The sequence below is a fragment of the Dermacentor albipictus genome, chromosome 1, assembly GCF_038994185.2.
Source record: "Dermacentor albipictus isolate Rhodes 1998 colony chromosome 1, USDA_Dalb.pri_finalv2, whole genome shotgun sequence".
NCBI lineage: Eukaryota > Metazoa > Arthropoda > Arachnida > Ixodida > Ixodidae > Dermacentor > Dermacentor albipictus.
Genome location: NC_091821.1, coordinates 94,178,755 through 94,195,950, shown reverse-complemented (window position 1 = coordinate 94,195,950; position 17,196 = coordinate 94,178,755). Strand labels below are relative to the sequence as shown.

At 47.2% G+C, this 17,196-nt stretch overlaps 1 protein-coding gene across 4 annotated transcripts in view; it reads left to right on the top strand.

The window, feature by feature from the left end:
* The window catches only part of Baldspot (elongation of very long chain fatty acids protein baldspot), a 216,347-nt gene that overhangs the window by 89,926 nt on the left and 109,225 nt on the right, over window positions 1–17,196 (top strand). Inside the window, exon 1 of one of the 4 annotated variants that reach the window (XM_065432851.2) lies at window positions 7,796–7,813. The exons of the other annotated variants lie outside the window; for them this stretch is intronic. The gene's annotated coding sequence lies outside the window, so the exon portion shown is untranslated. Of the gene's footprint in view, window positions 1–7,795; window positions 7,814–17,196 lie in introns of those variants that run through there. 4 annotated transcript variants of the gene reach the window in all.

The window sequence follows — 17,196 nt, the reverse complement described above, 5'->3', positions numbered from 1 at the left end:
GTACACGCCCTTGAAGGACGCTTAAGACAAAATGCCTAATCAGGTTAGACTGATGAAGTTTTCTCTGAAAACTTCGTCGTTTGCACGCGCTGAAACCGAACATGTGTGCAGCGTCCCCTAAGTTTGTCAGAAAACTCGAAAAGGGCGGGGGGGTTAACGAGGTTAACTTGACGCAAGTTTCGTGTGGCAGTCCGTTAGTAGGCTGTTGTGAAATTGCGCGGGAGCAATGCCATTAAGGCTAGGTTTACATTTAAGGATTTATATCTGCAAAACTCTGCTTGTACTCGTAATTTATAACGGTCCCATTAAAAATTTCTGTCCGAATTGTAATCCGAACTGTAAAATGAGCGGATGTTCTAATGGCGGCCTAATTCCAAGAGACATCTCCTTTTCTGCGATCAACACCCCGTTCCCTCTAGCACCACTGATGTTATGAATATCGCACAGTCTTCCACTCTCGCCTAAATTATTGCCATTTAGTTTGGGAAACGCGTCCGAGGAAAATTTTGCATAAAACATATTTTGCAGAAGAAAAAAAATTCTTGAAATTGTTGCAAAGCCTCCTTAGCATGCACCACACTACATAGAGAGATGTTGCTAAATTCCAAAGTACTTTACGTTGTAAATTTGTATGATTACCGTTTATGTATTGCCTTCAAACCAGGAACGACCCGAGGCAAATTATTCTTTCCCTGCAATTTTGCAGTCTATCAAAAGGTGAACAGGCTTTTAAAACCCGACAAACCGATAAATGGCATATTCGAACGTGTAAGAAGCCGTATGGTTCACAGTTGCTAGAACTTAATTTGCCGCGGCTTCTGAACAATCGTGTGCGAATAACATCATCCTTGAAACCGCTACTTATAAAAGAATCGTTGAATATTTTATTTCCCGTGATGCTGAGCATTATTAGCCTAGTGTTTATTAATGTCCTTTTACCGAAGTGTTAAAGCCACATGTGTGGGTACTATTTTTGCATTCTTTTGTATTGGTCGTGTGTGTTCTTCATCTGATCTTAAATGCGTTTCTTTAAACGCGAAGCACCTAGCGGATGTACCTCTTAAATTAGATTTTCTTACTAATAATGCATTTTGCTTGCGTTGAACTTTATGTTGTTACTGTGAAACTTTGTGTGAATGTTTAGTTTATATATTGCCTGATCCATACGTCTACAATGCCGGCGAGGTTGTATAGGTGTGCACGGCTGTGTCCCACGCTATAGAGAGATAGCTTTTACCGGGGCCTCCTCGGCTGTCATAAAAGTACGTGTATGTGATGGCGAAATAAATTGAATTGACTTTAAAAAAGTACATAGACTACTACTGCAATTAGTAAAGAATGACAACACGACCTTTGATTTGTTCTCATCGGCCTCTGCCTATCGTTCGCCCTGTTACTGTGTGCGTGTTGTTTTCAACGCTCCGTCGTTTTACCATTACTAGACCCGTCACGGTGGCTTAGTTGCTGTAGCTTTATGTCGCTGAGCACGAGGTCGCCGGTTCGATTCTCCGCAGCCGCATTACGATAGGCGTGGAGTGCAAAAAACGCTCGTTTACCGTGCTGTGTAGGTGCACGTTATAAAAAAGCCCCAGGCGGTCGAAATAAAAAAAAAAAGTGTACTGGTTTCTTCTGCTGGTGCAGCACGAGACGCGAGAACGAATCAGTGCTGTGCAGTTTTATGCGGTGCGTATTGGCAAATGGTTATGCTGCAGCGCATTCAGCAAGGACCCGCGGTCGGTTATAGAGGTGGGATGGATTGTTTATTTTTTAACAACCTGCGGTTGATATTGTTTACATTCAGAACTCCGTTTATCAACTACAGCAATGGAAGACCCCGTAAAAATTGTGGGTGTAAAGTGCGAATCTGTGAATGCGTAGGTTTTGGTTCGTTATTTTTGTAAAGATGGCCCAAATTGTAATTCCGAGCTCTGTATTGCGGATGTTCGCGCAGCTCAACGTGCTTGCTTTGAAACACTAGAACTACGCTCACTGGCGTGCACTCGGGAGTTGCCGGGGAGTGCTCAGCGTATAGTGTATATACGAGGATGAAAAGGCAGCTCTGAGGAGCAGCAATGGTCCGTGTGTCGTAGCGCTCACTGGGCGCAGGGTTTGGCTGCAGGCGTTGTCTGCCTGCACCGTTGCACGATGTTGCGTGGTGCCACAGCGGTGCACGTGGCGCCCAGCGCGGCGGGCCGACGTCTCCCGAAAGTCACGCCACGGCACGCACTCCGCCTTCTGCCGCAGTCCTTGGCCAGCGGCGAGGCCGGCGCCTTGGACGGGTTGCCTTTCTGCGCCCTGACACTCGGTGTATGCTACTCGGATAAGCATCGCGGCTGCGCCACATCGCGCTTTGCGGCCCGCGACTTAACCCGAGATACGCGAGACGCGTGCGTTTACCCCGTGCGTGCTATACAAGGCGAACCAAGTAGCGCGCCAGGTAAATGTTTCGTTTGCCGATTATCGAGCACCTTGTATACGTCACTCCGAGCTCCACGCGATGTGAACCGCTCTGGCATTTTGGACAGCCAGTTTCAAGGCGCTCCGGCTAGTGCCGTGTGAAGCAGCGTAGCGGCATTGCAATTAACCGCACCTGCGGCCAAATATGAAGGAATACACGACCGAGGGCATATTTATTGAAGAGCGGAGCGGCAACTTTTGCGGCCAACTGCAGCCGAAGAGGGAACGTCCGCTGCTCGCTGCGCGTTGTCGTGGCCGTCATTCCCGCTCTTGAATAAATGTGGCCGCGGCCACTTTCACATTTTTCGTGCCCCGTATAGCTTCACCGCGGCGACAGGATGCCATGGCAGACCACCAGTAGCCCCGATTCAAAACGCCGTTCGTTACATTCGCGGTGCCTCGGCGCATGATTTGCGCATTTTGAGGCCTTCCTGGAGCTGAGCAAGTGTGAGGTGCGGGTCTGTGTGTCCTGCTGCCTCGCGCGCCCGACGAGCGGCGAACGGGCACGCTTAATTTCAGCGTCGCTGCATACCGCCCACACGCTGACCTCTAATCGGACGCGCTGTGCTATGTATAGGCACCGCCTCTTGAAGTAGGCGCTCATGCTTCTCGTTCAGCGGTGTCCGATTTGATACTGCCGGATATTTCTTCTTTCTTCCCATTACCTGTCCAACGTGATTAACACACGTACTATAATCATGAGCTGCACTGAGACTTTGGTTTATTTATTCGTAACTAATTTTCCTAATGCGGTACACTGTAGTGTTATTAAATGCACGTTATAATATTCGCGCACACTGCCATCCTTTCGTGATGAAATAAAAATTTACACTCGATTATGTTCCTTCTTGTTGCTCCCTCGATGCTGCATGTAACGGTTTCATCGGAATTGCGTGCTTAGCGTGTAAGGAGCGTTTACCTTTAAATGAAGCCTAATGCATGCTTCCGCACCGCGGATTTGTTCTCAGCTACGCAATAATTATCGAAGAAAAAAATATGGATTGCATCATGTGTTTTGCTGCGAGGCTTTATACAGGGTATTTCCACAAACGGCTTTCGTGCGGTGGCGGAGTCGGTATAGACGAGGCACACACAGGCGCATTGTACAGAGCCGACCCGGCACAGCATAGAACAGGTGCAGCATACAAGAACACGCGCCAGATATAGCGGAGAGTGTACGAGCACTAGGTTCGGACACAGTGAAACGTTCGAGGAGACTCTAGTGTAACGGAAGAGTTGCCCCGGATATAATGAAGGATAGCTTTCGGGCAGCGGCAAGGCACTCTTGTATAGGAAGTTGCGGAGGGTGTGATGACTTCCTAATACAGCTTCGCTGCCTTCGATGTGTGAGTTTCTCGCATTTGCATACGTCTAGAAGGTGTTTTGCTAGCACGTGACCGCGACGGGCATTCAAAGCATTTTACAAATGTAGAATTAACCTAACTGAAAAGTACTATCATCTCTTTGTCTGGTATATAATTCATGTTCAACCAATATGACCGGTGTCAAACTCCATATTTTCAAGGAGGCCAGCCAGCCTGTGGCATTGACAAGCTTAGAAGTAGTTTTCACAGTTAAAGCTGTAGCAAAAAAGTTTATTATCCTTTGTTCACACTGACAGATCTAATGATGATGAAGCTGCGAATTATTTACCTGCTGCCCTTGCGGACTCCTTGTACATGGGCGCGCAACCGATTACGTGGAAGTAATCGACGTATTCAGTAAACGTAACAGAACTAAGGCATCAATGGAACCACATATATTTAGCGGAGGCATCTGTTTTTATTACTGACTCGATTGTTCAGTGCCTAAGAAACATTTGTAATCTTTCTGTATTCTGCCGCTTTTCTTTTTCAGAATATCAAGAATGAAAGGATGATGTTAGTGCATCAAGGTGGGGATAGAAGTAATATTGTTCAGGCCACTTACATGCATCAGGCCGTTGTTTTCTAATGGATTAGGAATTTTATTACTAGAGCCTGGTAAACGATCATTTAAAATACCATCACAGTACAAATACACGCCAGGCCTCTCAACTGAGGAGGCAGCTAAAAAAATAAAAGATGGGGGGGGGGGGGCAAAACAGAGACAATGAGGCTTGTGTTGGGAGTGTTCCCAGGTTTCTCGAAGGCATTTGATAGAATCAAATGCGAAACTTTGTTAGAGAAGTTGCATCGCTACAGATATGAGACATTTTAAGTAAACAAAGGTAACCTTTCGAACCAGATGGAATGCTTTGGAAAAAGAAAGCCTTAACTTCATTTCCACTTATCACAGCTGGTAGATGCTTCAAGATAGCACATCAGGTTGCTTCCTATTAAAAAATAAATAAAAAAAAATAATGCGCCACGTGTTCTTGCGATGTCTGTTCGGATTATCAAATGTAGGCGATTCGAGACATGCTAATCGTACCACACTGTAAATAGCAATGCACGTCGCTGTAGATATTGAGTCCGTACTTTTCGAAGCTCACGCGAGGCGCGGAATTTCTGGCAGGCAGAAGGTTATGCTTTGAGTACTCGCTGGCTTCAGTTCTGCACTTACAACATTCCCCCTCACATCAGTAATCTAAATTAATTGTTAGAATCATAATTATATAGGTAATTATCACTCATATTGTGATGTCAATCACTGCTATGAAGCTTCATCAGTAAAAAAATTATAATTTTTGTATTGAATTCATTATGTTTAAGAATTTGCAACAGTCGTTGCAAAAAACGCGGTTTATGTGTATCTAACGTGTAATATGTACATACACTTGCTCACAAATGAATATAAATACTGTAAAACCCTATAATTTCGCGGTCCCACTGGTGGGCATATTCGCGGTTACTAAACTTTGCGGCTTGTGAACAGCCGAATCACTACATTCGCGGCCATAAACAGCTGAAGCCGGACAAAGGCGACAGAGTGCCTCTGGCGACCTCACTGACGAAGCCACTGAACTCCGCCTGGCTCATCGAAGTACGGAACTCCTTCCCTGCAAGGACGGAGATTCCCCGTTACAGCCTTTACGATGAATTGCATAGCGACAGCTTACGCAGCCAAGTAAATCGAATGCGCCACGTTTTATGCGGCTACAGCAAGCTGAAGTGGCCGGAAAAATAAAGTTTAATTCATCACCGTGTTGTCCGTATTTGTTCCCCTTAAAATTTCGCCTGCCCTTCGCGTAAATTAAGGACGCTCCAGAATAAGGGGTTTTACAATATAAGTATTGATGTTTTACTGAAATACACACTTTACGTAGATGATATAACTTTATTATTTTGTTAATTTTTTTTCAGATGAAAATGATGGGAAGTTGTGGAATGACATGTTAGAAAAATATCTAAGAGGTTGCTAATATTATTTGAAATTTAACTGTTTCAAAATAAAGGCTATTTCCCTTGAGTCACTTCTTTCACATTTGTGCATGCAAAATTTACCATTTTGTACTGAAAGTGCATTCTAGTTTGCACAAAATGCCTGTAATCTCGCATGTTTTCTTACCTTAAATAGAAACGTAATCCGTCTTTGAAATATTGCAAATTCTGTTGTACTTGTAATACATGATTTCGTGCTTTGGCACCAATATGAGGAGCGTTTACAAACCAAGACGTGTGAAGGATGAGGTGTATTAAGAAGATACAACGCATTGGCAACACTGCAAAAATTGCTGGTGTATAATGTATATACAGCATGCTTATTCCCTTGACCTTTGTCTAACGGGACTACAAAAGTGCCGCGCATTCAATTTAAGTTCCCAGATACAGGGTGTCCCACGTAACTTTAGCAAAACTTTAAAAACATGGAAATCCTACGCAGGGGGACTGAACCAAAGTAATGTTGTTTGCCGTCGCTTGGAGATACTGAGAACATTTTTTTGAATTCTGCCCAATTAAATATTTAGTATTAATTAATTAGTGAACTTTTCAGATGTTATGATTAGATTAAATGTGTGTATGAGATAATTGTAGAGCAACATGAAAAACTCCCGATACAGCTTTCTGTCGCTCAATACATGCTACGAGTGTGAAAGACGCCTGCGAATACACGCACTGTTGCCGCGCGACTGTCCGCTCGAAGCACTTCGCGTGCATTCGCGGGCTTCTGAATTTACGCTCGGAACAACTTTTATGCAGCACGTATTGAGTGACAGAAAGCTGTATCGGGAGTTTTTCATGTTGCCCTACAGTTTTTTCGTTGATACTTTTCATCTAATTATAATATTTGAGAAGCTAATTATTAATTAAGACTAATTGTGTAATTAGGCGGAATGAAGAAAAAGAAATAACGTTCTCAGTATCTCCGAGCGACGGCAAACAACATCACCTTGGATCTGTCCAGCTGCGCGGCATTTGCATATTTTTAAACTCTGGCTAAAGTTAGCTGGGACACCCTGCATAATGCGCGCGCATGTCATCTACTTTTTTAAAAGATTTACGAGTTGACATTTTACATTCATATTAGTTCCAAATAGCCTTCAAAAGCCAACTAATAAAAAGGGTACACGTGGGTAAATTGTTGGTAAGTTGCCCTAGAGTGACACCTCTCGCATCAGTAAACACGCAGACTTAGGTACACACAACTGACATCAGACCATTGATTTGTTGGCGCCAACAGAAATTATGCAGAGAGAGCGAGAGAGAGAGAGCAAATGCAAGGAGGATAACCAGAAGGGAAAATCCAGTTTGCTGCCGTACGCTGGGTAGAGAGGAAATGGTGAGGATTTCAAACATTACCTTATCGCCTCTCGAGCGTACCGAACAAGTATAGGCTAAGTGATGAAAGCCTACGCTGAGCATCCATGAGTGCTCTTTTAAAGATAATATTGTGAGTGTACTGTTCATTTCGTTAACTGCCCCTTTGAGTTCGACCTTCTATAGTTACATGTATTGTCACGTTTGGCATTGCTCGTATGCATGCATTGCTGCTTCAGACTGGTTTAGAGTAAGGTGTGGTTAGGCAAGCTGCTGTTGAGCAGCTTTTTTCTCCCACCATCTTTGTACATTGCAGGGTTGTTCACGTGGTGATTAAGTGCACAGCTCTGCTCTTTCAGCTGCGCCGCCGAAAGAAAGCTAGCCAGGTGCACGAACCGGCATCGCGTAGTCGGCACTAGCTCTGCCTTTATTTGAGGCTAAGCGCAGTATAAATAATGAAGCCTGGTTATAACTTCTAGAGACCGTTTATCGTTGCATTCAAACTTGGATGCTGCCTTTAGACCCGTCAGAGTGACCTATAACGGCCAGGAGAGTACTACGTCATACGTATCGTATACTCGCTCCTGCGGTTTCACGGTACCGACGTAATTTTCATCCGCGACGTTGTAACTTGCAAACTGTCGTTTGGCTCGGGTTATTTGTTGGCTTCACAACACGTACGTATAAGCAAAGTGTGTATTGTACAAGCAGTACGGTATGCCCTCAGGCGATGGTTGCAAACCATTGTTTGACAGTGACTGTAATCGTAAAGCGGTCGTGCCTATTAGCGCGCAATCGGGCCAAGGCGCTGGTGCGTATGTGTGCCATTTAAGGGACAGGGCAAGGCTGCCGCTGCTTCTTGCACTCCTCTAATGCACGGTGGCACGTCTTCGATGTGTAGAAACGAGGTGTCGCTTAGCTTGTGTGCGTTCGGCTGCTACCCGCAGACGTTATGCGAGGACGAAAGTTATGTCTAGCGGAAACGGTAGTATTAACGAAAGCGAGTTTCCAATGAACGCTACAGGATTGGTGCGTTGCTTGCTTTACATGAAAGCCGTCTCGTTTGTCCTTAGACATGTACCCCCAAGTTACGGCGTGTGTGTGCGCTCAAATTCTACGTCTGCGAAGCGGCACTGTATACAGTGAGCCGGATGCCATTATTGCGTTAGGTGAAGTGCTCGGCCTTATGAACTATGTATGCGGCTCGTCTCTTGATTTATTGTAAACGAATTGTGGACGCGTCCTACAGTGCCGGGGTTGGTCGGGTGGTTCCTATTGCGGAGATTGATTCGAATTATTGGGCCATATATCCTCTAGACGCGAAGTGGGGGCATTCTGACCATCCGGCGACCTGGAAAACGTGTGAAAGTATGCTTCCTTAGTCACTCTACCACGACAGATCAGTCATTCAAATCAATGCGTGTTCGAGACCTGTTGCTCGCAGACAGGGACCATCAGTGTGTATCGCATGTTCGGGGAACTGTGGCATTCTGTACCTTTTATTATGCCGCATACCGGCTACAAATTGTTGGACATGGTAACAGTATCATTGAGCGTTACCTGCATGTAATTTCTTCAAGTAGCTGTAAATGGAGCGGGTGCGATGGTGTTAAGTTTGTTTACTAACTACGATTTAATGTGCCCCAGCTGTGCCGACACCTGTCCGGGCGGCGTTAACACCGTTCTGAGGTATTGGCAGTGCCTAGAAAGCTATGCATTGCAGCGTGCTTGCTTGCTCCTCACTTGTGGCGCTTAACCACTACGGAGGATTGGCCAAGAAGCCGGCGGTTAAAGGGTAAAGGGAATGGGGGAGAGGAAAACCTAAACGGAAATGTAAATCAGGGTGAAGTATAACGTTCATGTTACCCGCCGTGGTTGCTCAGTGGCTATGGTGTTAGGCTGCTGAGCACGAGGTCGCGGGATTGAATTCCAGCCACGGCGGCCGCATTTCGCTGAGGGCGGAATGGGAAAACACCCGTGTACTTAGATTTAGGTGCACGTTAAAAAACTCGAAGTGGTCAAAATTTCCGGAGTCCTCCACTACGGCGTGCCTCATTATCAGAAAGTTGTTTTGGCACGTAAAACCCCATAATTTATAACGTTCATGTTAATTAAGAAATATATTTACGTGGCAGCTATAGAAATAAAAAAATTCTAATTATATATAAACAACGAATTTTGTGTTCTTTTTTGGGTGGTATTAAAATAATTTCTCAGACACAATCAGCGATTTAATCGTCTATCCAATTATCGATTTTGAGAATTAACATTTTTGCCTTATTGTGTCACAGAGGTTGTCGTAAATGACCACGCAGATGTTCCTGTGGCTAAAGTCCAATGAAGAAGCCCCTAAGGAGGCTCGCGGTAGAGATCCTGAAGGAATCCGGCAGCTTATTTTTCTTGTTCGAATGTACGAGGTCGTCCTTTCTTAGCGCCTCGTCAGTATTCAGGCCACTAGAGCTGAAAGACTTCTTCTTTACGGGAATAGGAAAGTACAAGTGATATGATGCGTTGAGCATACATATTGATGCAAGCTTCGTTTGCAGGCCTTCATTTAAATTTCAAGTCGCTATTAGTGCTTGTACTGCACTTACAAAGTGTTTCCCCTAAGAGTCGTGTGCGAAAGTTAGTGGCCGCGGGTGCCACGTAATATAGCGGATTTTTTTTCTCTCTATCTCCTCATGCACGAGTGCAGTTTGAAACTTTGTTGTGCACTCCGTGTACCCGTCGTTTCCAGACTGTGCACCGATACGCCACGAAGATATCCATTATCTTTTTGAGGACCCGTGGGCTTGCACAAAGGATGTCCCCGGCTGCCCTTGTATTGAAACACCGCGCCGCCGACACGTTATGGTGTTGTTATCGCTCGCTCGCGCGCGCGAAGCGGCTAAGGGTGCAGCGTTAATGGGGAAAAAAATTGGGTGCGGGAGAACGACGATTTGCGAGTCGATGTTGCTCTACTTTCTTTAATTTCGAAGAGCGGAAAGAAGAAATGCGTAAAAGTATCGCTAGAAAACGACCGTTGTGGCCTGTGCAAACTGGAATTGTATTGAGGCCGTTACGTCTCAGCACCGCCAATGGTATTAATTGAACGTTTGCCACTTGTCAAACCAAGCACCTCCTAACCAGATGTCAGCTCGGCGTTGACAACGACTAAATGCGCTCACCCCACTATTACCTGGAAACCGGAGAAAAGGATGAACGGGAGGGAACCACGACAATGAATGGACAGGCGCAGTTAATTATACGAGTCGAATCACCCATCCCTCGGCACTTATCCAGCCGTCAAGACAGCGTGTAAACCGGCTATTGCAGGGTTCCACGAAGGGACCTCAGCCCGTGCTTCACCTTGCACACTGAGCGAAGGACGAGCAGGGCAACGACGAACGGACCAGGTGTCGCCGGTTGATTTCTTTCTCATGCAAATTCCAAACCAGTTTCTTCGAGGCAGAGTTACTGCGGGTTATGGATAGCATGGACGTGGTATCGCAACGGAGTCGATGATGGTGATGTGCCGCTGTGACAGTCTTCATATTCCTTAGTCGACTCGCCTAGGGAAGACGACGTGATTAAAAGCAGATACTTTTCGAGAGTGAGGACAGAGGGTTCTGATGTGAACTGAGGCGCTTAACTTGCTCCTGCATGGAGTGGGGTGCCGTACTGGAGCCGTGTAACTAAGCTTAATAAACCATTTTTCCTTCATTTTCTACAAGTTGACGTCGTAGTCGATGGGCTTGGTGGATTCTATGCCCTGAACGCCACCCAAGCCAGAACAAGGCGCTGCGTTTGTGCTCAGCGCCGATAAGCCTGGGTTTTTCGCGCGCCCGGTCGCTTTTGTTGCGTTATTTTTTTTTCTCCCGCGCCGTCAGTCTCGTCTTCTCTCACCTTTCAAGTTTACCCCCGATCTTTCACTACCTTGTATTTCACAAACCATGCTCATTCCCTTCTTCTTTCTTCATGTATTATGCAACTTGTATATGTCATCGACACTTCGTCTATTCCCGCTATGTACCGTCTCCTGACGGTATTTATACAGTTGTGATGCCTACAATACAAAGACATTACAAAGAGAGGAAAAAAAAAGAAAAGAAAAGATTTACAGCGTAACAGAGTAGCAAAAAGAAGCACAGTGTCCAGTGAAAGGCGCTGGCGTACATTGCAGTAAAAGCAATGAGAACGTTCTCGCAGAAAGAAGAAAATATAAGCGGTATACGGACCCTATAGAATAATCAAGCCGTACCTGGCTTACCACAGCAAGAGCATAGGCGCAACACATCGTCTGGCACACAGGCACATAAGCACAAAAATAAATGTTCGCTACCACCACAATTTTTCCATAAGTAGTAGATTATCGGGCGGGAATACGTCGGCAGGCAAGGAGTTCGATTCAGTAATTGCGAAAAAAGGAACTTAAAGCAATTTGTGCGCCAATGTATACTGTCCCTGATTGCATTAACCATTCGGAGTTCAGATGCTGTGGGTTTTCTATGTGTTTGGTATGGCATCCACTGCGTGCGTGGGAGACGTTCTGTGACACGGGCGTCGTCGGGTACCTACCGGGAAAATAGGTACAAGCGCGCTCCTGGCTCGGTACTCGGCCAGTACAAGGGAGCTCAACGCTTGAGAAGGTCACCCACCTGATGGGAAATTGCCGGCGTGGGATCGGTAGACGTCCTTTCGAGATGTGTGTGGTGTTTGTTTGTCCTGTTTCTTGCGCAGCAATAATAGGCGGTCTGTACGTATCTCTCTCAAGCAACGCACCCCTGGAAAGCGGCGTGTGCGCGCCGTTATAAACCGGTGTGCGTCCGGCTGTGGGGATCGCGCCATGCACGCACCTCGCGCAGCCGAACCAGGCGTCCATACCCACTTGCAACGCGGCGTTCTCGAATGTCAGACACTGGCGATGTTTCAGCTACTGCGTCCATTGTAGTCTAATTATAGCTCTGAATCGCGGGAAAAAAAAGTACGCCGTCCACGATACTCTTGTTTCTTCCCCGTTCGAAGCCTCAATGTTATCTTCTAGCGGTTTCCTTCCCCCCCCCCCCCCCCCTTTCCATAATGTACGGTTTTCGTTAGGGCACGAGACCCGGTCATGATTTGCTGCAGGCGCAGAGATCTCGCAGCTATGTCGGTTGCGAAGTCGAAGGTTACCGGTCCGTGAATATTAGCAATGACGAAAACACTTGAGAACGCAAGGCACTGCGCAGCCGCGAATGGTGGTGTTATCCGAACTACTGTTGCGCTGAAGTGACTCTTTCCGTAACAAAGAGTAAGGATATCAAAAGAATCCCGATACTCCAGTGATCCTTACATTGTCTGCGAACAGCAACCATGAGCCTTCGACACCTCGATGCGTTTAGAGACTCCTATGTAACCTTGAGAATCCTATACGTCATCGCTGTCGTAGTTGTCGGCCGATGAAATTTCGTCATGCATGCGTCGTTATCCTCCGCTGCGGCTCGGTGCCTATGGCGATCTGCTGCTGAGTTTGAACGCAAGTTCGTGAGTCGAATCCCCGCCGTGGTGGCCGCACTCCATTGGAGCCGGAATACAAGAATGCTCGTTTGTTTGTGCGCCTAAAGAACCCTGGCAATCAAACTTATTCGTCGACCTCCACTACAGGCGTTTCCTATAGCCTCAGCGCTACTTTCTGCGGTTTGCTTGCTTGCTTGCTCGCTCCTCACTTGTGGTGCTCACCCCATACGGGGGATTGACCAAGAAGCCGGCGGTGAAAGGTTTAAGGGAAGGGGAGAAAGAAAAACGTAAACGGAAAAGTAAATCGGGGTGAAGTCTAATGTTCATGTTAATTAAGAAATAGATTTACGTTGCAGACACAGAAATAAAAAATCTTTGTAATTATATATAAACAGCACGTGTGTGTGTGTGGTATTAGAATAATTTCAAACACTCGTACAGCGACTTAAGCTCCATCCAGTCATTGATTTTGGGAATTAAGATGTTAGCATTCTTGTGTCACAAAGAGAGTCGCAGATGGCCGCGCAGATGTTCCTGTGGCTCCGAAAGAGAAGATGTGTAAATCCCGTGAATCGGTCATCGGTGTTGTCGTCGTCGACGGGCCGTTAACTGCTTCGCTCAAGTCTGTGTCTTGTTTACGCGCCGTGCCAGAACCAAAGCGTGATGAGTGAACGAATGAACGAATGCCCCATTTCCTAGCTGATAGCGGCTGTTCGGAGTAAAATCTTCGTCGTGCGAGCAGCTGTTCAGCGGTGCCGCTGGCATCACTCGGCCTTGCTGCCTTAAGCATGCGAAACAATCGTTTTCGAAGCGCGGCGGGGGACAGATAGAAAGCGAGGTAAATGATGACGCCACTCAGTCGAGAAACACGAAGGCCAGAAGGCAGGTAAAAGGTATCAAGGCAGCGATCACTATCGGTTATGAGGAGCTGGCTATAGCGGTTCAGACGGAAGGGTGCATATAGTTGTATATGTGACGGGGAGAAAAGAGGTTGTTTTGAACAGTTGTGTTTATCTGACAGTCCTGAGCTCGACTCGCGCCATATCGGATCTTCGAACGCTTTGATAATATCTTAAGATCTATTGCAGATCAAGGTTTTACTGGAGAGTTTTTATCTTGGTTGATGCTATGCACAGTTTAGGAGAACCAAGACTTGCGCCTCGTGCGTCTCCGTTATTGGGTTTAATTAATGCGTTACCAAGGCCTGCATCATTTATCTTTTGAGGTCGTCAGGACAATAACCTTGCGTTGTTTGTTTGCGCATGCAGCCTCCGAAGTAAGGGTAACGATGGGTGGATAGTCTACATTGCTCCCCTAGAAAGTCTGTTAAGCGTCCTTAGTGGATTCTGCAAATGAACACGAATTCACTTACGAGTAGTACTACTACTAATAGTAATAAACAGCACCGAAGTGTATAGGCTTTATGGTGCGTAAGATTACATTGCTCTTCGTTTTTCTTGGTTAAAATTGTTTCTTGATATGTTTGCAGGCGTGTCTGTCCATTTCTGGAATGCTGATGTTCGTGACAATTGTGTTCTCTCAAATGCTCGATTTATCTGGCTGCCTTGTCATCCCCCTTCGAATCCAATATATGCAGGCTCTGACGTATGATGTTGATAGTGAACGCAGTCTATCTTCCGTTGGTTGTAGTTGACCTTGTAATATCATCGCACTACGAGAACTGCCAACTCCATTGGGTGATCCAGAGCATCAAAATGTTTTTGCAAGCACCCGTGCAGGTCTCGTCGGCGAGTCCAGGACTGCAGGTAACAGGAGAAAACCTCACGATCTATTTTCTCGCCAAGACCAAAACGCAGCTTATAAACCGGACAAAAGGTATCAGGCTGAAAGTTTAGCACTACGCGCTCAGATATTCACGTAATCTGACTATGTTATATCTGGCACATGGGTACAGATGTGCGCATGTTACATATTTAGGAAGGAGTCAGCACCTGTTGCAGTTTTGGTGGTCTTTACTTTATGTAATGAATGATGAGTGTTCCGAACAATAATACCGTAATTGTTTCATTCGCATGGAGAAGGAAATGTGCGACAGAGGACTGTGTACTAGCCGCCTTAAGTAGCCGCAAACTCAAATACTTATCTACACTTAACATTACGGAAATTAACCCACGCAACCCAACTATAAGCTACACCTTTGGAAACTTGAAATGTACCTGTCCATCAATTCCTGCGTTACAGCACCTTCCTGTGATGAAAGTTCGTCCACGTTAAAGGTTGTGAGCTTCTCCAGTGAGAAACAGTGAGCTTTTGTTCGGTTAGTTTCTGTCCGTGTCGGGTAAACAAATAGTGGGCTTCCCTCCGATGAGCTAGTTTGGTCACTCGCAAGCCGACGCAAACGTTAGAGTGCTTTTTTTCTTTGGCACATAAAGGTGCCACTGTTCACCCGGTGGAACTCCTCACGAGCAATTTTTGTCCCAACCCAGTACGTTTAACCATAAGGCTGCCTTTGCCATTACATCGTAGTGAGGTTTGGGAGCAAACGTAGGAAGCCATCATTACCATATGGAAGGACGACAGTTTCTTGCCCACCTTAGGCCGCTTCACGTTCGTCCGTTCATTGCCGTTGGCTAGCTCTCTCTCAGCGCCCGAAGTGGGGGACCCGTTGTCTGACCTGTTTTGGACGCCGCGTAAGTTAAGCATCATTAGCGTGCTAGGGCGTCTTCCTCGGTATCCAGCGACAGTTCAGGCGACACCTCGCCGAAGCAGAGCGTTGAATACCAGTCCTGATCATGAACTCATGACTCGCAGTCATCTCCGATCAAGCTCTAATCATGTGCGTGATGCTGTGCACGATTGTGTGCACCACAAGAACACCTGGCGTTTCTTTCAGCTCGCGATCGTATCCTGAAGTCGCGATAACATCTACGCAGGCTCAAGACGCGTGAAGGAAAACTGAGCGCTCAGTGTTAACCACCGCTTTTTATTTCCGTGCAAACGGGAATGCGGGAATACACTACAGAGGTTGAGACTCGTGGGCTTAAAGACGCGGTGGGGCGTCTTTAAGGTCACCTGCCTCAGTCTCTCTATATAGTACATTCCCGCATAAAGAAATAGCTAGCAGGCTGTCCTCTTGCTAAGCATACACATCCGACGTATTTGTACAGGCGTTCACTCCTCCTGCGTCATCTTTAGTGTTTTTCTGAGTGCCGGAAGAAGCTTCGGTGCGACTTCCGTGCTGCACGTTTAGGGAAGTGCAAGGGTGGTGGTGGTTGCGGCGACATGCGGCGTCGTAGCACAAGGCGGGCAAACTCGCTTCCAGGAACCCGGTAAAGTGCCTCAGGCACGTGTCTAGACGTTCTCACTCTCTGAAAGCAACACCTCTACCTCCGTCCTCTCGCCTAACTGTGGTCTGTCGGCCAGCACCTCTCGTGCGGTGTCGGACAGTGAACGTGGGATTTCTCCCAGGAGTCGCCGTGGCCCCAGCGCTTGGATGCCTTTCCCTTTCGCCCAGCGCCAAGGTCGCGCGCGTGGCGCTCGCCCTCCGGTGGTGCCAGGAAGAAGAGAGTGCTCGTCAGGGAGAAAGGGCTGGTGGCCTTGGATGCGCTCCGCTGCTGGTGGTAATACATGCAACGCTATTTTGCGCCCGTGACGTTGGCGAGAACTTCCGCTCGCGCGCGCACTGACGCTCTCGCGCATTGACGGGGTCCCCCCTCTCCCACGCCCTCGCCAATCATCATCGCCGCCGGCAGGCTCCGGCCTGAGGCGAAGGGCTCCTTTAGCTGGTTTCCCAAGCATTCTGAAAAGGAAATATAAAACGTATGACATATAGCGTCTGTCGAGACAGTTTAGCGTGTCGTACAATGCCTGCATCTATTGAAAGATGCATATTTTCCGAGCTAAGGATGTGCCCTTCAGAATTCCGAGTAGCGGAGGTAAGCCCCATCACCAGCAAGGTAGTAGCAGAACGGTCTCTCTCCTGACTTACCCTCCTAAATGCCCCGCCGCTATGATAATCCCGTTTCGCCATCCCGGGAGACGCAACGTCTAGAGCCTGAAGTGTCCGTTAAAGGGACACTAGATGCAAATACTGAGTCGACGTGGACTCTCCAGGTACCATTCCAGAAACCTCGCAGCGCTTGTTTAGTACCACGAAAAGACTTAGTTTACGAGAAAATTGTATGGGAAGGGTCCGCATACCTTTTGCGCATTTCGCATCGCCCGCCCTCGAGCGAGAGGGGGGGGGGGGAGGAGGAGGGTTATTGGTGATGTTGCATAGGCCATCTTTACTGCTGGCTAGGAATAAAACAGCGCCGTTTGTTGGGCGCCGTTTGGAGCCACTGTATCGAGCCACACGCGTGTTCGGCAAGGTCACCTGTCCGCCACCTTATCACGCCGAGGGGCCGGTTGCGTCCGGTAGCATCAGCGCCGGGTATGCGATGTGGCGTGCGTGTAATCGAACCACTGTAGAGGGGGAGTGCCGGCGTCAATGTACCGAATGATGTTGGGTTGAGGAGTAGGGTGTAAGCTCTGGTATGCAGAACCTCCGGGTGCGAAGTCCTCTTTCCATCTGACAACGGCACCACTATTGCCGCCACTCGACGCCACGGTTGCTAAGCTCGAA